Source organism: Chiloscyllium plagiosum, unplaced genomic scaffold (genome assembly GCF_037043375.1).
Source record: "Chiloscyllium plagiosum isolate Xiang-an unplaced genomic scaffold, Cpla_swu_hap1 HiC_scaffold_5, whole genome shotgun sequence".
Taxonomy (NCBI): domain Eukaryota; kingdom Metazoa; phylum Chordata; class Chondrichthyes; order Orectolobiformes; family Hemiscylliidae; genus Chiloscyllium; species Chiloscyllium plagiosum.
Window position 1 is genome coordinate 101,773,331 of NW_028270143.1, and position 24,544 is coordinate 101,797,874.

The window sequence follows — 24,544 nt, forward strand, 5'->3', positions numbered from 1 at the left end:
GATTTAACACCTGCCCTTACACTACTTCCCTCACTCCATCCAGGACCCCAAACTATCCTTCCACGTGAGATGGAGGTTCACCTGCCTCTCCTCCAACCTAGTCTACTGCATCTAGTGCTCCAATGTGGTCTTCTCTACATCGGTGAGACCCAACATTTTCTAGGTATCCATTTAGCTCTGCATCTTCGCTGAGTCCGAAATGGCCAGCCTGACCTCCCAGTCACTACCCATTTCAATTCCCCTTCCCACTCTCCCTCCAACATGTCCATCCTCAGCCTCCTCCATTGACACAGTGAATCAGACTACAAATTGGAGGAACAACTCCTCATCTTCTGCCAGGGCAGTCTGCAGCCCAAAGGACTTAGCATTGAATTGTCGAATTTCAAATAACCTTCCCACCCATCCATTGGCTCCCTTCCCAGCTCCATCCTCCTTCCATTCCTCTGACGGACTCTTCCTTTCAGCTACCAACTGAATTCATTCGTCCCATCAACCAACCAGGTGGTATCCAGTACCTGTGCTCACCTGTCATGACCTCACCCTTCTGCTACTATCCCCACTCCACCTTCCCCTCTTTTTCTTTTATCTATAGCTCCTCCTAACCTCATATCCAATCCTGAAGAAAGGTTGTACCTGAAACGTTGACTTCTGATGCTGCCTGGCTTGCTGTGTTCTTCCATCCCACTGCTTGTCTACTTTGGAAAATCCAGACATTTGCTTTTTTTTTAATTCAGTTGTTCCAATATTGCTATGAAGTTTTAACAATTGTCCCTCAATATCCTCTTAAAAACTAACACATTTTGCAATTATTCCATTCATTTCATGCCCTCTATTTTGGTTTTAATGAGCTATATTTGACATGCGCTTCCTCCTTCTTTCTAATCAAACTTTTGACATCCCTTTATCAATAGCTTTATGGTGGTGCAATTGTATCACCTGACTGAAATTTCCTCATCCACTTGAATTACTACTTCCTCCAAGATTTCTTTCAAGCATATATTCGCTGTTCCTAACCTTGGGATTTTATGTTTGCCTAGTAGGGTTCCTGACAGAGAGCCTGGACATTGCTATAAAGTTCAACAATTGTTCTCCAATTTCCATATTAATCATTTTCATTCATAACACAGCAAGTCTTGTTTTTCCTGCATTTGCCAATATGACACAGCTTCAAGTTTGTCCATAGTGCCTGAGGACTGCAGACAGGTCACAGACTGAAGACTACAAAAAAAGTCTCATGTTGGCTGTTATGTTGTTTAACATATATTTTCTATACAAGCAGTCCCTGTGTTAAGAACAGGATCTATTTCTGAGTACATTCATAAGTCGATTTGAACACAAGTTAGAAAACAGTACAATACAAAGAAGCCATTTGAAATCACAAACAAATGTTTGCAAGTTGGATCCTTAAATTAACATAAATGTAGGATCTTATTTGTAGCGTATGTGGTTGTAAGGCAGATGTTAGGAAAATGGGGACTGCCTGGACTTACACTGCACTGACAATTTACAGTATCTGTTAGATTGGCACAAAGCAATTGTAATTTCACAGCTAGGGCTTAACTAAAGAGAAGCAGGGAAATCTCACTTCATTTTGGAGACAAATTGGACTCTGGACTTTGATTTTAACTTGCAATTATAACATTATGGATAGTAAAGTTACAGGGTATATATAACCTTGGAAATAAAAGACTTCATGTTCCATATCTAGAATCCTGGCAGTTACACAGGCACACTCCAGCAACAAAATTTGTGAAGTCATCAGGGAAGCATCTCTCTGATATGTGGCCAGTCTGTTAATTGTATCAATTAAGTGCATACAGGTGGACAGCATTGATTGGATGATTGCTTGGCTAGATATAAAGAGACATTTACTGGCACAGCAGTGGCGTTTCATGTTTCACTGTGTGACTCAATCTATTCCAAGTAAAGACTGCCTCCAGTTTCTTCCTTGAATGACTGACTAACATTGGGCTGTTGTGGCAGTACAGCCATGCCTCCAGTATCTGCATACACTGCTCAATTGGAAATCCAGCATCCGGTCACAATCTGGGAGGTAGACAAACTCTCTTGGCTCTCTGTCAAGAAACCTCCTGAGCAAGGCAAACATTAACCCCAAGGTTAGAAACAGCGAATATATGCTTGAGAGAAATCTTGGAGGAAATAATAATTCAAGTGGATGGGGAACTTGCAGTCAGATTGTATACTTGCACCACCATAAAGCTATTGATAAAGGGTGATCTAGAGTTTGATTAAAAAGAAGGAAGCATATGTCAGGTATAATGCATTAAAAAGAGGGAAGACCCTTCAAAAGTATAGACAGTGTAGGGGTTACTTAAGAAATTAGAAGTGCAAAGAGGGGCCATGAATATCTTTGGCTGATAAGATAAAAAAAAAAGCCCAAGGATTTTTTAAAGTATATTAAGAGTAAAAGGATGACCAAGTGCAACATGAGAAACGTTAGAGACCAAACGAATATTTCTCATCTGTATTCATAGAGGCGAAAGCATTGTTCCAGGGATTTCAATCAGGATAGTGAGGTTCTTGAACATGTCAAGATTAATCAGGAAGGGGTAATAAATGTTTCAGCAGGCAGAAAGGTGTATAAATCCCTAATTCTGATGAGATGTATACCAAGATGCTATGTGGAGCAACATAGGAAATTGCTGGGGCTGTGGCAAAGATATTTAATAAAAACTGCAAATGCTGTAAATCAGAAACAAAAACAGAAGTTGCTGGAAAAGCTCAGCATGTCTGGCAGCATCTGTGAAGAGAAATCAGAGTTAACATTTCTGGTCCAGTGTCCTCAGAAATGATGGTAGTTAGGAAAATGTCAGATAAATGCAGAAGATAGGATGGGGGGGAGGGTGTAAGGAATAACTGATAGATGGGGATAGAGCCCAAAGAGAGAGAAAGACAGTTGGAGAGATAAAGGAGTGTAGATATTTAATACTTTCCTGGTCATAGGTGAAATGCTAGATGACAGGAGGATAATTAATGTGGTTCCTTTGTTCAAGAAGACCAGCAGAGTACTACAGTGATTGTAACAAGGTCAGCCAGGTGGACCTCATTGAATATGAGTTCCCTGACTGAGGCTATTAATCTGGCCCAATCGGGGACCCCTGGCTGACAGATAAGAACAGAGTGTCAGACATCCTGCTCACTCTGAGAGCTGGCTCTGAGGGAGCTGGATCAGTATCAAGGACTCTCCATGTGTAAATAAAGGGTGACTTGGTGATAGGAAACCAACCTCTTTGGAGTTATTTCAGGTGCCAGAAGAATCAGTGCTGAAACCCTTGCTATCTGTTATGTATATTAACAACTTGGATGTGATAAATTAATAAGTTTGCCGATGACGCAAAAATTGTGTGTCTTGTTGATAGTGAGGAAGATTGTCTCAGGCTACAGTTTCATAACGGTCAGCTAGTAAATTGGCAGAACAATGGCAAATGGAATTTAACTCTGATAAGTATGAGGTGATGCATTTTGGATGGTCTCATAAGGGAAGGACATCCACAATGAATATTAGGTCTCTGGGGAGTACTGAGGAACAAGTCTCTTGATCCCTGAAGGTGTCAGTACAGGTAAACAGGATGGTGAAGAAGGCATACGGGATGCTTACCATCATTAGCCAGGCCATAGAATATAGGAGCAAGGAAATCTTGTTAAAACTTTGTGAAATATTGGTTAGGCCACAGATGGAATACAGTATGCAGTGGCATAAGGAATGGTATTCTGAAGAAAGGTCACTACCCAAAGCATTAACTCTGATTTCTCTCCACAGATGCTGCCATACTTGCTGAAAATTTCCATCAATTTTTGCTTTTTTTATTTCTGATTTCCAGCATCTGCTTTCATTTTGTTTATACAATTTGCAGTTCTGATCGCCACACTATTGGAAGGATGTGATTGCACTGGAAAGGGTGCAGAGGAGGTTCACTAATTTATTGTCTGGAATGAAAAGTCTCTGTGATGAGGAGAGACTGGATAGATTGGGTTTGTTTTCCTTGGAGCAGATGGGGCTGAGGGAGGATCTGATTGGGGGTATTCAAAATTGTGAGAGGCATAGACAGTGTCGATTATGATAATCTTTTCCACGTGGCAAATCCTTACCTGGTCTGGTCTACATGTGGCTCCAGACTCGCAACAATGTGTTTGGTGTTTAACTGCCCTCTGGGTAATGCTGACCTAGCCATTCATAGCCACATCCTATGAATGAATAAACAAAAATACAATTATTTTTATTCACTGAGAAAATTGCTGCAACTATTGCTCAGAGTGATTTGTTGAAATAGTGGAAATATGTCTCATCCACATGCTCCAACTCATCTATTGTATTTGGTTGAGAAAACTTCTAATTAACTGTGTTAGGAGTCTCCTGTCAGGACAGTGGTCTGTTCATCCCTTTAAATCTGCCTCAACCTTAAGCTATATTTATGATTCAGGAGTCATTTCCAATACAGAGTGGGCTTCCACACAATTTCCGCGACTAATGATCCAAGGAAAGTAACAGATTTAATACAAGCAGAACCATTCTTAAAATGGTAAGAGCTACAGCCTTGCAAGCTTCCATAGTTAAGAGGGTGGGGGTGACCTTATGATTTTATAAACCTCAATGAGGGGCCTAGGTAGGGTGAATAGCCAAGGTCTTTTTCCCAGGGTGGGGTCATCCAGAAGTGGAGGACATATGTTTAAGGTGAGAGGGGAAAGATTTAAAAGGACCTAAGGAGCAACATTTTCATACAGAGGGTGGTGTGTGTATGGGATGAACTGCCAGAGGAAGTGGTGGAGGCTGGTGTAATTGCAATTTTTAAAAGGCATCTGGAAAGGTATACGAATAGGAAGGGTTTAGAAAGATATGGGCTAAATTCTGGTAAATAGACCTAGATTAATCCAGGATATCTAGTCTACTTTATGCAAGGAATGGAGGGATATGGACCAAGGGCAGGCAAAACGGATTAGCTTAACTTGATGTCATGCTTGGTACAACATCATGGTCTGAAGGGCCAGTTTCTGTGCTGTATTTTTTATGTTCTATGTTCTACACTCTATGTTCAATGTTCTATGCTCTCTGTTCTACTTGGCGCAGACAAGGTGGACTGAAGGGTCTGTTTCCATGCTATACAACTCTATGATTCTATCAAACAAAGATCTCGTGTTACTCAGGCAAGTCATTACCATACAATCAGGGATGAGAAGTTGTCACAAGCCCTCACCCTGTGCAGGGAAACTTCAGGACGATTGTCATTACATCCTGGAGCCTACAATCACTTACATGAGGGAAGACATGAGGAAAATCCACTGAGGTAACTGCTTCCCCACTCTCCCCCAGTGCCCAATATTATTCATATTCATTTAGCTCCGTGCCTTTTGCTGTCCTTCCTGCTCCATCCTTCCACAAGCTAAGAAATGAAATTGAACTGAACTACCCAAAATCTATTCTCTTCTCACCCAAAGAAAGATCACATGAAAGACATGGATAACAATTCAATGATAATCACAACTACATGTGTAAGGATTGTAGTGTAGATGCTACTGTGTAGAAATGCTACAAGCATTTCAAGTGCTTAGAACGAATTCAGTAAAGGAACTGATGATGACAGACAAGTTCTGTTATAGTTCATATTGGCAAAAAAAAACACAAGACAAGGTTACAATATGAACAGTATTTTTTCAACAAAAGTGAGAAAGAAAATGATTTAAGTTTGAGGCTTGTAAGAGCACTGGAATTTATGCCCTGACAAGATTTTTTAATGAAGAGCTCCAGTAAATGAGTCACTCACCTTAACTTCTTGTTCAGAAACCATTTAGGTGGGTTTGAATTGCTACCTTGAGGACAGTGATGCCTATTTTATTTTGTACCAACTAGATTGGATTCAATCAGTTTACAACACCAGAGTCTAGATTAGAGTGGTGCTGGGAAAGCGCAGCAGATCAGGCAGCATCCGAGGAGTAGGAAAATCTAAGTTTCGGGCAAAAGCTCTTCATCAGGACTGAAGGCAGGGAGCCTCCAGGGTATCTCTCCACCACTCTAGTCTAGACTCTGATTTCCAGCATCTGCAGTCCTCGCTTTTGCCTAGTTTATAACACCAACCCATTCTATCCAATCTCTCATTCAATCTTCATAAGGTAGTGAGTGAATGAATCAATTATGTTCTAACACAGAACAGCCAAACAACTATGAGCTAACAATAGTGGTTTATCACCATTGATTTTGGCAGAATTTAAAACTTAAACATTGACTATGCAAAAAATTTGCAGATGTGATAACAGAGGTTATAAAGGCAGCTAAGTATTTCTACAGCAATTCAGTGATGGCTAATTATAAAATTTATGGACAAAATCACTATCCAAAACTGACAAAACTTTTGAGTTTAAGTTAGTGCAAACTCCTTTGACAGTTTACATGTTTATGGTATCAAGTAACTGGTCTGTTGAATAGTTTGAAGTTTCTGTGATTACAACATGCAAAGTTCCCAGAACTTATATGATCTCATCTTTACAAACTGGCATGAATGAAGTGATTACCTCACTTTCCTCTGAGAGTATAAGACATCTAGATGAAGGCGTAATTCTTACCTCCCCTTGATCTCAAATAAACTGGATGAGATCACACTGATAGGAAGGGGAGAGGCCATTGAGGAATCTGTAAACAAGAATAGCAATTATAATATCACAGCATTGCTTAACTGGAAGCCAATGAAAGTTAGCAAGCACATGAGCATGGGATGAACAGGACTTGATGTGAATTATGGCCACTACTCTCCTCAGGGCAAGTAGGGATAGGCAGTAAACACTGGCTTAGGCAGTGAAGCCTACATCCTTTGAACAAATAAAAAAAAGAACATCACTTTTTGTAAGATCATGCAATGTCTTAAAACTACAAGCCTGTCTTGTCTGGAATCAATGTAATACAATAGACTTCAACTTTATTGATGGTAAAGCCAGGGAGTTTGACTAGCAATATACTGAAACAGACAAGCCCAGAAATAGTAAAGAAATGGATAGGTGTTGCAGTTGCAAATGAGCTGAGGCAGGGACAGAGTCAGATTTACAGAGATGGAAATAAGTGGTCTTCAAATTTATACCACAGGGAAAAAAGGAGTATTGATTTGTTGACAAGTTAATTCTGATTGTCAAAGACATTACCAGAGAATAGAAGTGATCTTGTGATTGGGTTACACATACTGAATATTCCTGAGTGAGTTTAGAGTTACACTAATCATCAATTTAAGATGATCAGTCCATCCCACAATATAGCTCCTGTATGCTTAGTAGCATCATCATGCATTCATATACAGGGCCCTGAGCTCTGAAAATAAAAAGGGTATGTTCATGCTTTGCAATTTTGATATATCACAGGAAGTCCATGATTTAAATATTTCTATTAATTGCCTCAACTGCACCTTCCTATTAGCAATTTCCACATTCTAAGCACTCTCTATTAGATTCCTAATTAAATTATTAGAATCTTAATTAAATTTATTAGTCCTTATCTTTTATTTAGAACCATTAATTTTATTCACACTCACAACTTTTTCACTATGTTGCATTAGTAATAACTGTAGTAATATTTAAGACCTCTAGTAAGTGACTCTTTACTCCTCTCTTTTCTGGAGAAAAACATTCCATCGTGTTCATCCTCTCCTGATAGATATAGCCTGGTACCATTCTAATCTTTTGGCCAATTTCTCCAGTCCCTCACCTCTCAGGTCTTAAGTGATAAAAAGCTCATACACAAGTCCAGATAAAGTGGGACATTTTTATGTTTCCTCTTACTGAGATTTTACTTTTGATAGTTTACCTTCTACTTTTAGAGACAGTATTTTCTTTAGGAAAGTCTTCATGTTTTATAAAGCATTAGTCCTTTATTTCCCAAGCCTTCTTGGTTGAATTTTGACTCCATTGAATGGATAAGTTTAAGGCAATGCGTACTGAATTTCTGTTACCTAACTTATCAGCAAGGTTAATCAAATATTGAAATGCATCTCAAGACTACTTGATTACCAGTCTCAGGCAGTAGGACTGCATTGAGAATGTTCTAGAGCCACAGAGATGTTCAGCATGGAACAGTTCCTTCGGTCCAACTCGTCCATGCAGACCAGATATCCTAACGTAATCAGTCCCATTTGCTAGCATTTGGCCCATATCCCTCTCAACCTTTCCTATTCATATACCCATCCAGATGCCTTTTAAATGTCGCAATTGTACCAGCATCCACCACTTCCTCTGGCAGCTCATTCCATACACGCATCACCCTCTGCTTGAAAACGTTGCCCCTCAGGTCCCTTTTATATCTTTCCCCTCTCACCCTAAATCTATGCCCTCTAGCTCTTGACTACCTCCCAGCCCCTGTCCCACCCCCAGAGAAAAGAACTTGCCTATTTATCCTATCCACTTGCAACTTTATGCACCATTGTATGTAAAGAATGCTAACAAATTAAATGGTGCTGTATATTTCTTAGATTTAGAAGAATTTCTAAGAATCTAAAACATGAGGATAATCCTAAAAGAGAAAATAAAATTGTGAGGCAACATGCTTTATTTTTCATTAAATATTGAATGGTAAGAGTAGATTAAGTTAAAAAAATTCAAATTAAGTCAGAAGTGTGGAACCAGAAGACCAGAATTATATTTTAAAAGCAGTAAATTCAAAACAGATATTTAAACTTATTTACTCAAGAAGTGATAAATACCACAAGCAATCTGTTAGATGAGGTCATAAGGATAACCCATTAGAGACAATAGCATGAAGTTTAATGGTATTATGAGAGTGTCAATTATTGACTTTCCAAGAGTGTACTTCAAATAGAAAGCTTCAAAGACCAGACTAACATATTGGTGATATTCTGGGGACAGACCGTGTAATTTTCTGTCCATCCATTTGTCCATCTATTGACCTTCTCTTGACTTTGATTTTTCTTACATTTTCTCTATTTAGAACAAAGAGGGACAGGGATAAATTGGACACGAAGAAACTGATGAATTTGTGATTTCACAACTAATGGATAGTACAAAGACAGTAAATCATAAAGGAGATTAGACATTGACATTTTCACTGCACTATGTAAATAAATAAAACTGACTCCGAGCAGTGTTCTTGACTAATTTCTTCAAAATGAATCGCTGGATTTGTACATTTAAGGACAAGGTTATTAGAATAAGATAAATAATGACAAGCAAGTGCGCCTTGCGTTATTTGGAGATATGGATATCTCACCTTTGGTGTATAACTGGTGAACAGCATATGTATACGGTTGGTTAATATCCTGCAACTGTGCTTGAATGTCTTTGAATGCTAAAGAAAAGTTTGAAGCAGTTATATTTACTTGGAAGTTCACTCTTGCTTGTTAGCTTCTATGCAGCTTAGAGTGGGCTTAGCAGGGATTGTAATAAGGAAAATTATCAATTTTTTAATGAGTTTTTATGAAAATACAAGCATAGACAGGTTAGAAAGATTCATTGGCACTTTCAGTTCAATTCAGTTGCCTTGTGAATCACGATATATCATCATGACCACATGAGATGTGTCTTCAGAGTGATCCATAATTTAGAATTTGTAAACTTAATTTATAACTCTCTTCAATTTTAAAATAACCAGCAGCACAACTTCGTTTATAAAAAGTTAGGAGATTAACTTATTATAAAAAAAATTCTTTGCATAAAAAATGTACACATTCAAAGAATAAAATCAGGTACGGATAATAGATATTTATAAACTTTTATTTTATTTATCCATTTGTGGGATGTGGGTGTCGCTGGCTGGCCAGCATTTATTGCCTGTCCCTCATTGCCATTGAGAAGATTGCGTTCATGAAGAAAATTCACTCTTTCTTAAGATTTTTACAGGACTAGGCTACTGCAAGATATGTCTCTCCAAAGCGAAGAAGTTGAAACTTTGAAGTAAGAATAAGAAACCATAATGGCTTCTACAGTTGAATAGTTGTTGTTTTCCTTTGTACGAAGATTGAGTAGGTAGAGCAACATTAGGGAGTGAACAAAGGTCCCTTCTCCTTCGTGATCCTGTTGGCATATTTGAAATCCTTTTCAACAAAACAGAAATATTTCTGGGCATGCTTTCTCTGCAGTACCTGGTGCCAGAGAGAAAAAAGAACAGTTCAACTCTCATCTGCTGTTCATAGCTACTTTAGCTGGGATTAGAGGTCAGAGTTGTCTTCAGACAGTATCCTGAGATTCCTACACATTTGAAGTCTCTTTTCTGATCACAGTGAAACAAAATGGTTGCTGATGTTAACATCGAAGTATGATTGCTCCGCAAAGCAAATTCAGTTGTGCTGGAATTTCTTGAGGTAATCCTGTTCAATCCTTTGAGTCTTCACAGCTTTTGATGTTTCAATGAACAGTTCTGGAATTCCTTGAATTATTGAATGATTATTTGTGATCAATAACGAATCAGTCTGTCTCCTTTCAGTTGCAGTGAACCAACAAGAACAGTCATGTGTTGCCTGGGAGCCATCTTGTAAGATTCTATAAAAGCAAATTACTGCAGATGCTGGAATCTGAAACCAAAAGAGAAAATGCTGGAAAATCTCAGCAGGTCTGGCAGCATCTGTAAGGAAAGAAAAGAGCTGACCTTTCGAGTCTAACTGACCCTTTGTCAAAGCTAAAAAAATGGAGAAATAGGGAGGTATTTATACTAGGCAGAGAGAAAGTGAGTCATGGCTCCAGAAGCAAAGATTCTATGTCCACTTTAAGGACACATTAGCCTTCTTCATGAAATATGTATCATAACTACACAGTTGTGACAATGTGTGTTCACTCCCCATTCCAAAATAACAATCTCTCATCTAATAAGTGCCTGTATCAATGTGTTGGTTATTACAAAGTTATATCTTACTTTCATTTATTTGCTGTGAAGCACAAAAATGATCTGCAATAATAATGATGTGAATAAAGGATGTGTTGTGGAAAAGTCAAATTACATTTTGTTTGGTGAAAGTTCGAGTTCCTATCATTTGATATTGATCAACTCCTCCCCTTGAGCTAATCAGTGACCTCAATGGAAATTGATATACTTACGGATCGATGTAGTTGCAGATATGTCAACTACTTTATCGCAGGGAAATCACTGGCTCCGCAGCAATATGCCCCAAGTGTTAAACTGGGGTGAGCCATCAGTTCTGGGCACTCAGACCTGCTGTATGTGTCAATCCCAATATCATCTCCACAAACCTGCACCAAATGCTGCCACATGAAAGTAAAGAGTCATAAAGCATTAGTTGGAAGAGTTTAAGTTGGTCAACTGAGAGGGACAGGATTGCCATTTTTCCTGCATCCAAACCTGAAAGGGGGTGTGATCAAAATCTGGATGCTGGGATTGCTTTAGATATGTTGAAAATTCATTGAAAACCTTAACTACCTCATTAATGTCTCCGATTGTTTTACCAGTCTTTTATCTCCTGTACAATGATTTGTGTTGTGGCGGCCAACTCTGTGAAGCATCACCTGTTACCATTCAGGAGCCTTGCTTTGGCATGGCAGTCTTCGTCACATTTTCTGCAGAGGAAGTCGATGGCCAAGTTGTTGGAATCCCAGACCATTGTTTTCCCTCTCCTCTTTTCCTGGGAAGCTGAGTTTTCCAATTCTCTCCACCTTTTCTAATCACCAAATATATGAAATGATTATGACATAGAGTCACAGAGTTGTACAGCACGGAAACAGACCCTTCACTCCAACTCGTTCATGCTGATCAGATATCCTAAATTAATCTAGTCCCATTTGCTAGCATATGGCCCATATCCCTCTCAAACCTTCCTATTCATATACCCATCTAAATGCCTTTGAAATGTGTAATTTCCTTTGGCAGGTGATTCCATGCATGTGCTATCCTCTGCGTGAAAACATTGCCCTTTGTGCCCCTTCTAAATCTTTCCCCTTTAACCTTTAACCTATGTCATCTAGTTTTGGACTCTTCTATCCTGGGAAAAAGACCTTGACTATTTACCCTATCCATGCCCCTTGTGATTTTATGAACCTTTATAAGGTCACCCCTCAGACTCTGACACTCCAAGGAAAATAGTCCCAGCCTATTCAGCCTCTACCAATAGGTCAAATCTTACAAATTCAGCAACATCCTTGGAAACCTTTTCTGAACCCTTTCAAGTTTAACAACATGTTCTTACAGCAGGGAGACCAGAATTGAATGGTATTCCAGAAGTGGCGTAAGCAATGTCCTGTACAGCCTCAATATGGCATCCCTACTCATACACTCAATGCAGTGATAAATAAAAGCAAGTAGACCAAAAACTTTCTTCATGACCCTGTCTACCTGTGACTCCTTCCAAGGAACTTTGAGCCTGTATCCCAACATCTCCAATATGCCTGCTTTCAACTAATCTATTTCCCATTTTCCTATGTGTAACAATGAATCTTTGGATTTTTACTTATTCATCCATGTCAGATCAACATCACTGGCAAGGTAAGAAACTTTTGTCCATTCCCATATTCCCTACAGATGATAGTGAATCCACCTGTTTGCCTTGCTGGATCATGAGAGAGAGAGAGTCAGCAGCCAATCACACTGCTGAAGGTCTGGAGTCTCAGGCAAACCAGAGCAGTAAGGACAACGTATTAATTTCTATTAAAAAAATAAGTTGAATTAATATAAAAATAGAATAATTAAACATTATATCTGATATCAATTTGCTATTTGAGACGAGTTTCATCAAATGAATTTGAATTTCTCTGTGATGATGCATATGAATATATGAATGAAGAGCAAGAGTTAGGCACTCAGCCCTGAGCCTGTTCTGCCACTTAATGAGACCATGGTTAAAGACAAAAACACTGCAGATGCTGGAATCCAAAGTAGACAGGCAGGAGGCTAGAAGAACACAGCAAGCCACACAGCATCAGCAGGTAGAGAAGTTGATGTTTCAGATGTAACCCTTCTTCAGGACTGGGATGGGTGTAGGGGGAGCTGCAGATAAAGGGGGAGGCAGGGGCAGGGTGGTGAAGTGGGGATAGGTGAAGACAGGTGGAGGGTACAGCCTGGTCGGTCAATGGGAGGAATGAATCCGGTTGGTGGCAGGGAGCAGTGGCAGGGAGGGGAGGGGCTGGAAAGGGAGTTAGGGGTTGGGAAGCGAGGTTATTTGAGATTGGAGAACTCAATGTTGAGTCTTCCAGGCTGTAGGGTGCCCAGGCAGAAGATACGGTGTTTTTCCTCCAATTGGTGCTGTGATTTGTTTTGGCAATAGAGGAGGCTAAGGATGGTCATGTCCTAAAAGGAGTGGTTGGGGGAATTGAAATGGATAGTGACTGGGATGTCCAGTTGACCCCTGCAAACCTGACCGCAATGCTTGGTGAGCCATTCCCTAAGTTTACATTCAGTCTCCCTAATGTAGAGAAGACCATGTCGGGAACACCTGATGCAGTAAACTAGGTTGGAAGAGAGGCAGGTGAACCTCTGTCTCCCTGGAAGGACTGTTAGGGGCCCTAGATGGAGGTGAGGGGTATGGTGTACTGGCAGGTTTTGCATCTTTTCTGGTTGCAGGGGAAGGTATCTGGGAGTTCGGTGGCGGGGTTGATGTGAACCAAGGACTGTTGGAGAGACTGGTCCTTGTGGAAGGCTGAGAGTGGTGGGGGGAGAAGATATTCTTGGTGGTGGTGTCCATTTGGAGTTGGCAGAATCTCCCTACTACCTGCATTAAAAAAATTCCTTAAATCTCTGTTTTAAATGGGTAAACTTTTAGAGTAATAAAGTCATAGAGATGTACAGCATGGAAACAGACCCTTTGGTACAACCCGACCATGCCGATCAGACATCCCAACCCAATCTAGTCCCACCTGCCAACACCCAGCCCATATCCCTCCAAAGCCCTTCCTATTCATATACCCATCCAAATGCCTCTAAAGTGTTGCAATTATACCTCCACCACTTCCTCTGGCAGCTCATCCCGTACATGTACCACCCTCTGTGTGAAAAAGTTGCCCCTTAGGTCTCTTTTATATCTTTCCCCTCTCACCCTAAACCTATGCCCTCTAGTTCTGGACTCCCCAATCCAAGTGAAAAGACTTTGTCTATTTACCCTATCCATGCCCCTCATAATTTTGTAAATCTCTATAAGGTCACCCCTCAGCCTCCAACGCTCCAGGGAAAACAGCCCCATCCTAATCAACCTCTCCCTATAGCTCAAATCCTCCAACCCTGGCAACATCCTTGTAAATCTTTTCTGAACCCTTTCAAGTTTCACAACACCTTTCCGATAGGAAGGAGACCAGAATTGCATGCAATATTCCAACAGTGGCCTAACCATTGTCCTGTACAGCCGCAACATGACCTTCCAACTCCTGTACTCAATACTCTGACCAATAAACAAAAGCATACCAAACGCCTTCTTCATTATCCTATCTACCTGCGACTCCACTTTCAAGGAGCTATGAACCTGCACTCCCAGGTCTCTTTGTTCAGCAACATCCCTAGGACCTTACCATTAAGTGTATATGTCCTGCTAAGATTTGCTTTCCGAAAGTGCAGTACCTCACATTTATCTGAATTAAGCTCCATCTGCCACTTCTCTGCCCATTGGCCCATCTGGTCAAGATCCTGTTGTAATCTGCGGTAACCCTCTTCGCTGTCCACTACACCTCCAATTTTGGTGTCATCTGCAAACTTACTAACTGTACCTCTTATGCTTGCATCCAAATCATTTATGTAAATGACAAAAGTTAGAGGACCCAGCATCGATCTTTGTGGCACTCCACTGGTCACAGGCCTCCAGTCTGAAAAACAACCCTCCACCATCAACCTCTGTGTTCTACCTTTGAACCAGTTCTGTATCCAAATGGCTAGTTCTCCCTGTTTTCCGTGAGATCTAATCTTGCTAATCAATCTCCCATGGGGAACCTTGTCGAATGCCTTACTGAGATCCATATAGATCACATCTACCACTCTGCCATCATCAATCCTCATTGTTACCTCTTCGAAAAAACTCAATCAAGTTTGTGAGACACGATTTCCCATGCACAAAGCCATGTTGACTGTCCCAAATCAGTCCTTGCCGTTCCAAATACATGTACATCCTGTCCCTCAGGATTCCCTCCAACAACTTGTCCACCACCGACATCAGGCTCACTGGTCTATAGTTCCCTGGCTTGTCCTTACCACTCTTCTTAAACAGTGGCACCACGTTAGCCAATCCCCAGTCCTCCGGCACTTCACCTGTGGCTATCGATGATACAAATATCTCAGTAAGAGGCCCTGCAATCACTTCTCTAGCTTCCCACAGAGTTCTAGGATACACTTGATCCGGTCCTGGGGATTTATCTACCTTTATGCATTTCAAGACATCCAGCACTTCCTCCTCTGTAATTTGGACATTTTGCAAGGTGTCACTATCTATTTCCCTACATTCTATGTCTTCCATATCCTTTTCCACAGTAAATACTGATGCAAAATACTTGTTTAGTATCTCCCCCATTTTCTCTGAAATAAGAACTATGTGACCCCCACTTCTGGATTATTCTACAAGAGGAAACATCCTTTCTACATCCACCTCGTCAAATTCCTTCGGATCATATATGTTTCAATTAAGTTGTGTCTCACTCTTCTAGAGTCTAGCAGATATAGACTGAGCCTGTCAAGTGTTTCTTCATGGGAAATCCACTCATTTCAGTTGCTAGTCTAGCAAACCTTCTCTAATTTGCTTTGAACACCGTTACACGTTTCCTAAAACCAATGTTTCAGATTTATCCTCAATAATGCTGTGGTTAATGGAAGCATAGACTGTCAATTTTCACACTGAATTATCCTTGCAATGAACAATAACGCACTAATAATGATTTGGTTATCACAGTTAATAGTTTGAATGAGACCCCACAGTTTCAGCAGTCAGACAATGTGGCATTTTATAAATTCCTATTTTGGAAATAAAACCAGTCTGACCCCAGATACAGACAGACTCTCAGCTCAAATGTTTAATGCATTGTCTGAGCTAAGATGTCACCTTTTTTTATATACTGGTAAAACCTTAAGTTATCTTGGGGCAGTGACTTGAAAGAAATTCTGGGATTTACATATTAATCAATTGAACTGCATCCCTATTCTAAGTGATTAAATACTTAACAGCCATCTAATACATCGCGTCAGTTGTATAATACTTTGATCTTTTACTTATAAGTTCCATGTCCTATGTATCTTGCTCCACCTGCTACCTCACTGACAATCAAACTATCAACCTTAACAAGGTAAACTAACCCAGTCCGATTTATTGTCAGCTTAAAATCCCAGCTCAGAGAAATTTCAGGGAAGGAACTTGGTCAGCTTTCATAGCTGTAGACTGGATCTTGCAATGACATGTATTTCTTACAATGACTTTTCAAAACTGTAAATTACCTCATAATATATCTATAAGATTATTATAGCAGAAACAACTTTATTAGATTTACCAATATCAACACTTAGAATCCCACCTTACTATTTAGATAACATGCATCTTCCTATTTTGCTTCCAAAAAGGGCAATTTCATATTTTCCTATGATATGCTTTATTTAGTAGATCTTTTCTTACTCACTTAATCTAACAATATCTCTTTGTCCTTATGTATTTTCACAACTTATTTTCCACCTTTTTTTTGTTATCAGTAATTTAGCAACTATATCTTCTGTGACTTTATCCGAGCTATTTCTATCAAATGTAATGGGTTGAGGCTCAAACATCAATCCCATGACACTGTGGGAACATTAATTGCTGAAGGTTCTCTTTTGTGGATGAGATGTAAAATGAAGGTCCATCTGTCAGCTTGGGTGGATGTAAAAGATCCTATGCCACTATCTCGAAGAAGAGCTGATGTCCTGACAATGTTTATTTCTCAACCAACATCACAAGCTGGACCATCTGGTCATTATCACATTGCTGTTTGGGAGTTAGTTTTATGCATATCTTGGGTGTGTTTCTGATATTACATCAGTGACTACACTTCAAAAAGTACTTCAGCGGGTTCTAAGCACTTGAGACATTCAGTGGTCAAGAAGTGTTATATAAATGCCAACCTTCCTTTCCATTTTATAAAAATCCCAATTACTGAAGGTTTACTGAATAGCTGCCTTGCATATAAAACAGGAATTTGATTTTTGTAAGTTAAGTTGTAAATTAAAATTAGTTAGAATAAAAGAAAACATTCTTGATGCCAAATAGATTAGTGGACATGAAGTGTTATGTCTCCCCTCCTCTGCAACAGTATGATAGATTGTGAAATTCAACACCAAGTTCAGTGTACACAAATTGTGCCCCTTCCAATTTTTGTGGTCATTGAAATTATTAACTGAAGAGTTAGAAACATTTTCAAATAGCTGTCATAGATACATTGTTCTCTGCTCCTAGCTTTTTGATCAGCTCCTCCATTGAGCAACTCATCTGAGAGTCATCTCATAAAATCAACACACCAATGTATAATTAGTTTTGTTGAGAGTTTTATTTTAGGCAAATCCTTTACAGAAGAAATGAAACTGAGAAAATCTCAAATAGCGGGATGGGATTAATTTGAAAGTTCTTTCAGTGAGCTATCACTGACAGAATGGACTGAATGATCTAATTCAGTGCTGCCTGAACATGACTTCATTTGCCTGCAAGGCTATATTTCAAGTTTTCTATTCACGAACTTCCTGTAAATAGCTTCAGTAATAACAAAGTGAATGCTGATTCTGAGATAGTGCAGGATCTGGTAACCATAGGCATTCTCCAATTATGCAACACTCTTCAGGAATAAAAATGTTTTCAAGTGTTGGCAGAAATGGAGGGAATGATTCAGCAGATCAAGCAATATCTGTCGAGAAAAGAAAATATTTAATTCCATATTACAGGTCTATATCTCTTCATCAGAAGCAGCAAATACAACAGGGTAAGGAAAAATGTGATATGAGCAGGGATAAGGTCCTCCTAGTTTTCTAATTTGCATCCCTGTAAATTTAAGTTCATCCAAAACTTTGCTTCCAATTTTCTAATTCACACAAGGTCTTATTCCTCAATTATTTCTGAGTTCACTGATGTGCACTGGTGCCCTGTCTGACAACGCATAGATATTTTAAGATGTTTACTTTTGTTTTCAAATCCATCCTGGTCTCATTCATTTTGATCTCTGTAATCTCCTCCAGCTCCACAAGAATTTTAGACCTCTGTGTTCCCATTAACTCTGGCCTCTAGCACCTCAATGATTTTCATTACTAGTGGCAGCTGTGCCTTCACCAGCATAGCACTGGAAATCCCTCCCTCAACCGTTCTCCTTATCTTTCTCTCTCTTGTTAAGATTGTTCTTAAAACCTATCTTTCTGACTTAGGTTTTGGTCATCTAATATCTCCTCATATTCCTTCACAGTCGCTGGGTCAAAATTCTGAAATACCCTCCCTAACGGCATTGTGGGTCTACCAACAGGCTCTTCAAGATGGCAGCTCACCACCACCTTCTCAAGAGCAACCAGGGATGGGCAAGAAATGCTGGACAGCCAGCAACGTCCACATCCCACAAGAAATTCAAAAAAAATGTAATTCAGTGTCAATTTTGTGTCAGAGTGCCTGTGAAGCACCTGGGGATGTTTTACTACATTTAACGTTCTATATAAAAAAACAAGTTGCTCTTCTTAATGTATCTGGTCGACATCACTGTGTTCCTGTGGGTGGAAATGTTTTTTTCATTCCTGCCATATGCTTCACAGTTGTGATATGACAGTTTAAAACTGACACTGTGAGTTAAGCCGAAAATAGATAGCCCTTGTCAAAAATAACAGAAATTCTTTCAGTTCTTAGGAGGCCAAACATTGCTGAAGTGATAACTCGCATAGTTTGTATGTGCATTACATTAAACCTAGCGACTGAGTCAACAAGGTAACCAACAGCTAGAAGTAATGAAAAGAACAGATTGGGATTTCCACTTGTGCATTAGCAGCTTGTGATTTTCCCATTCGACTACACTGGTTGAAATCTCACATTCACAAGTGTCGAAGGCAAGACATCTAAGGTATGCATTTTAAGTAGGCACTTTTATCAAAATGTGGAATCTATCTACTAACCCACACAAAAAAAATACATTACCTCGTATTGTTGGTCATTATATTGCCAAATATGGGTTTTTACATAAATTATGTAAAAAATGAAACAATTTTGCCTCGGATTAACTAACTGAATATTAGCGACATGGAGATTTTTACAATAATTAGCCTTTCATCAGGGCCAGGGTTCTAAGTTCAAGAAACACTGGAAGAAGAAGGATAGCACATTGTTAAAGGGTAATGCCATTTAAAAACTGCATATTTAGGTTGGCTGAACTTACAAAAGGCACGATTTCTTTTGTTTTGAAAGCTGTGTTGAAACAGACAATGTTGGTTTGCCTCAAGGAAACATTCAATCAGCCAGTAATGGAACATTGGAGACCCAGTCGCCCCCAGGCAACTCTTGCACACCTCCCAGTGGCCTCCGAGAGAGCAGCATTGGCAGATGTGTGGGAACAGATGTACAGTTCATTGTTTTGTCTGGATCTATCTTCACAACACAGGGAGATTCTGGAGCAAACAAGAGGAAATAATAGGAATAAATCATAAAACTAAAACACAGTGGAGGCACAAACGTTTTGGAAAAATGTGTTTTTAAGGCAGGTGACAGACACTGAACTCTGGGTTTCAATTTCCTTTGGACGATCCACATTCACTTGAAGTGTGTGTGCTTTTGTAATGCACATGGTAACTTGTCTAGTAGGTTAAACAGTACTTAAAAAATTTGCTATGCCATGCCTTGAGGAGTATAGGAAATGCCTAAAGGTGCCAAAGAAGGAGCTTATCGTTGCAATTAATTTTGATTTATCTCTTGAAAGTTTGCTGTGAGCGTATCTATTTTGTATTGAAAAGAATTTCTCGAAGGATGCTAATTCTATATTTGAAATGCAATGGGAATAATTTCTGCAGACAAAGAACAGTAAAGGTGACAGCAGTGAAAAGGATGTTGACAAGGTTACGTGATAAATGGAGCAGTACATGGAATGGGTAACATAAAGGAGGCCAATTGCTCCTTTGTGCTTACCACGGTGAAAAACATGTTAACTTGCTTGAACAAAAAGTGTTCTATCATAGATTTTAAACATGCATGAATAAGCTTTTTGTAATAATCTTTTTTGTTATTCACTCATGTTACTCAGCCTAGAGTTGTATATAATAAATGTTGGGATATTTAATCTTGGCTTTTGATATTCAGTATTCTTATGAAATGAATTTAAAGTTATTTCAAGTGTGTTACTCCAAATATGATTTTTTTTTACATCCACAGATGACAATGTTTTTGATTCTTCTATTCACGTCCAACATAATGCTACTTGGGAATGTAGCTGAGAATGTTTCCACTACTCCATTACTGGGGCTATTATATAAACCTGGAAGTGATACAAGTTATTTCTGGGAATAGCTTGGGAATTTCCATGGGGATTCTTTGGATATTCCTTCATAATGTGAGCAGAAGCCCCAGAGAAATAGCCTAACTGGATGCCAAAGAAATCATATGTAATCTGTTTGACACTTTATTATGAGGAAATGCTGCACTGTCGAAGGTACCATCTTTTACCATCCCTGAGGAGTCCAATAAAATGAAAGGATAAAACTTCCCGAGTGGAAGTTTTTAAAACTTCTACTGTCACAACACTGACAAGTAACAATATCGATTAAATATGACCAAGGAAAATTCCATTCAATAGAAACTATAAATTGCACCTCAACCCAAGCTGACACAACAGGTAAATCTCATGGTTTTTATTTTTAGCTAACTCTCTTAGCACACACATATGGGACGATGTGCAGTCTCAAATACCAGATCTCCAGTGTCGGTCAACAACTCTCTGTCAAAGTCAAGATTAGAGTGGTGCTGGAAAAGCACAGCAGGTCAGGCAGCATCCGAGGAGCAAGGAAATCTATGTCGATTTTCCTGCTCCTTGGATGCTGCCTGACCTTGCAGTGCTTTTCCAGCACCACTCTAATCTTGACTCTGATCTTCGGCATCTGCAGTACTCACTTTCACCTAACTCTTTGTCAAACCAGACCTAATCCTCAATATAAGATATACAATGAAATGTACTTAAAGCCTATATCTTAGTGATAATCCCTAACAGAAGAAAAAATTGGCTTAGATTTTCTAGGAAAGAGTTGTAAACCTGAGTTCCTGAATATAAACCAGGACAGCCAACTATAATTTTACTTTATCCTAGATCCGTGGATACAGTTATCACAGACAAGATGCACAGCGGGCAGCACAGTGGCACAGTGGTGAGCACTGCTGCCTCACAGCGCCAGAGACCCGGGTTCAATTCCCGCCTCAGGCAACAGCCTGCGTGGGTTTCCTCCGGGTGCTCCGGTTTCCTCCCACAGTTCAATGTGCAGGAAAGATGAATTGGCCATGCTAAAGTGTCTGTAGTGTTAGGTGAAGGGGTAAATGTAGGAGAATGGGTCTGGGTGGATTGCTCTTCGGAGGGGCAGTGTGGACATGTTGGGCCAAAGGGCCTGTTTCTAGATTAGAATGGTGCTGGAAAAGCACAGCAGTTCAGGCAGCATCTGAGGAGCAAAAGCCCTTCATCAGGAATAGAGGCAGAGTGCCTGCAGGGTGGAGAGATAAACGAGAGGAGGGTGGGGATAGAGGTGATAGGTCAGGAAGGAGGGTGGGAGAAGGTAGCAAAGAGTACAATGGGTGAATGGAGGTGGGGATGGAGGTGATAGGTCAGAGAGGAGGGTGGACTGGGTAGGTGGAAAGGAAGAGAGGCAGGTAGGACAAGTCTTGGGGGCAGTGCTGAGCTGGAAGTTTGGAACTGGGCTGAGGTGGGGGAAGGAGAAATGAGGGAATTGGTGAAGTCCACATTGATGCCATGCGGTTGAAGTGTTCTGAGGCAGAAGATGAAGCATTCTTCCTCCAGGCGTCGGGTGGTGAGGGTGTGGCGGTGAAAGATGTCCAGGACCTCCATGTCCTTGGCTGAGTGGGAGGGGGAGTTGAAATGTTGGGCAACAGGGTGGTGTGGTTGATTGGTGCGGGTGTCCCAGAGATGTTCCCTAAAGCGCTCTGCTAGGAGGCGTCCAGTCTCCCCAATGTAGAGGAGAACGTATCAGGAGCAATGGATACATGATATTGGTGGATGTGCAGGTAAAACTTTGATGGATGTGGAAGTCTCCTTTGGGGCCTTGGATGGAGGTGAGGGAGGACGTGTGGGTGCAGGTTTTGCAATTCCTGCTGTGACAGGGGAAGGTGCCAGGACGGGAGGATGGGTTGTTGGGGGGGCATGGACCTGACCAGGTAGTCACGGAGGGAATGGTCTTTACGGAAGGTAGAAAGGGGTGGGGAGGGAAATATATCACTGGTGATGGGGTCTGTTTGGAGGTGGTGGAAATGTCGTCAGATGATTTGGTTTATGCGAAGGTTGGTAGGGTGAAAGGTGAGCACCGGGGGGTTCTGTCCTTGTTACGGTTGGAAGGGTGGGGTGTGAGGGCGGAGGTGTGGGATGTGGACAAGATGTGTTGGAGGGCATCTTTAACCACATGGGAAGGGAAAGAAGGAGGCCATCTGGTGTGATCTGTGGTGGAACTGGTCCTCCTGGAAGCAGATAAGGCAGAGGCGGAGGAATTGGGAATAAGGGATGGCATTTTTGCAGGAGGTAGGGTGGGAAGAGGTGTAATCCAGGTAGTTGTGGGAGTTGGTGGGTTTGTAAAAAACATCAGTGTCAAGTCGGTCGTCATTAATGGAGATGGAGAGGTCGAGGAGGGGAGGGAGGTGTCAGAGATGGTCCAAGTAAATTTAAGGTCAGGGTGGAATGTGTTGGTGAGGTTGATGAATTGCTCAACCTCCTCGCGGGAGCACGAAGTGATGCCAATGCAGTCATCAATGTAGTGGAGAAAGAGGTGAGGAGTATTGCCGGTGTAACTACAGAAGATGGACTGTTCTACATAGCCAACAAAGAGACAGGCATAGCTGGGGCCCATACGGGTGCCCATGGCTACCTCTTTGATCTGGAGAAAGTGGGAGGATTTGAAGGAGAAATTGTTGAGGGTGAGGACAAGTTCAGCCAAACAAATGAGAGTGTTGGTGGAAGGGTATTGTTGGGGACGTCGGGAGAGGAAGAAATGGAGGGCTTGGAGGCCCTGGTCATGGCGGATGGAGGTGTACAGGGATTGAATGTCCATGGTGGAAGATGAGGCATTGGGGGCCGGGGAAACGGAAGTCTTGGAGGAGGTGGAGGGCGTGGGTGGTGTCTCGATTGTATATGGAGAGTTCCTGGACTAGGGGGGATAGGACAGTGTTGAGGTAGGTAGAGAAGAGATCAGTGGGGCAGGAGCATGCTGAGACAATGGGCCGGCCAGGGTGGTCAGGCTTGTGGATCTTGGGAAGGAGGTAGAACCAGGCAGTGCAGGGTTCCTGGACTATGAGGTTGGAATCTGTGGGTGGGAGATCTCCTCAGGTGATAAGGTTATGTATGGTCTGGGAGATGGTGGTTTGGTGATGGGGGGGTGGGGTAATGGTCGAGGGGGCGGTAGCAGGAGGTGTCTTTGAGTTGGCATCTGGCTTCAGCAGTGTAGAGGTCAGTGCACCAGACTACCATTGCACCTCCTTTATCCACTGGCTTGATGGTGAGGTCGGGATTGGAGCAGAGGGAGTGGAGGGCTGCGCGTTGTGAGGTTGAGAGGTTGGAGTGGGGGAGGGGGGTAGACAGGTTAATGTCCCAGTGGCAGTTGGAGATGAAGAGATTGAGGGCTGGTAATAGGCCAGCATGGGGTGTCCAGGTGGATGGAGTGTGTTGGAGGCGGGCGAAGGGGTCCTCGGAAGGTGGGCAGGAGTCCTGATTGTGAAAGTAAGCTCGGAGGCGGAGGCGACGGAAGAAGTGTTCGACATCATGGTGTGTATTAAATTAATTGATGCGTGGGTGGAGGGGGATAAAGGTGAGTCCTTTGCTGAGGACAGATTGTTCATCCTCAGTAAGGGGGGAGGTCTGGAGGGATGGTGAAAACTCGGCAGGGCTGGGAGCTGGGACCCGGTGTGAGTTTGGAGCTGGGAGTGGGGGCGCGGAGCCTGTAACTGGAGTGGGTGTGGTGGTGGGGGGAATGGGGGTGAAGTCATGAGCAGGGGTGGTGTTCCCCTCAGGGTTCTGGGGGCGGGAATGGTGACAGTGGGATTTGTGTGGGGGGGGGGCATGTCAGCAGAATGCAGGAGAGTGGCATTGGTGGGGGCGGAAGTGGTTGCAAACATGACAGTGGGGGGTGGAACTTACTGAGCATGTGACATCAGCGATGATGTGAGGGGTGGAAGTGATGTCACGTGTGGTGCATGAGGAATTGTGAGGGGCGGAAGTGACTGTGGAAGTGGTCATGATGGGGGCGGAAGTGATGTCATCAATCACCGTGGGGATGGTAGCTGCACCAGCTGCATGGCTAATGGCGTCCAAGCAGTTCCAGAGGCCAGGGGAATCTTCTGGAATGTTTGAAGAGCACTGGTTATGGAGGTGGGTAGATAAAAGTTTGTTGTACTTACAGTTTTTGATGTTTCAGACGGTGTTGAAATACTGTTTGTTGAGAGTATGA

The 24,544-nt window shown here is 41.4% G+C and overlaps 1 long non-coding RNA gene across 1 annotated transcript in view; it reads left to right on the plus strand.

Moving 5' to 3' along the window:
* LOC148149997 (uncharacterized) overlaps positions 1–19,288 on the plus strand; it is a 33,894-nt gene extending 14,606 nt beyond the window's left edge. Inside the window, exons 2-4 of the long non-coding RNA XR_015757133.1 lie at positions 8,939–9,064; positions 10,227–10,307; positions 18,752–19,288. This is a non-coding gene — a long non-coding RNA (uncharacterized LOC148149997). The remainder of the gene's footprint in view (positions 1–8,938; positions 9,065–10,226; positions 10,308–18,751) is intronic.
* The last annotated feature ends 5,256 nt before the right edge of the window (positions 19,289–24,544 follow it).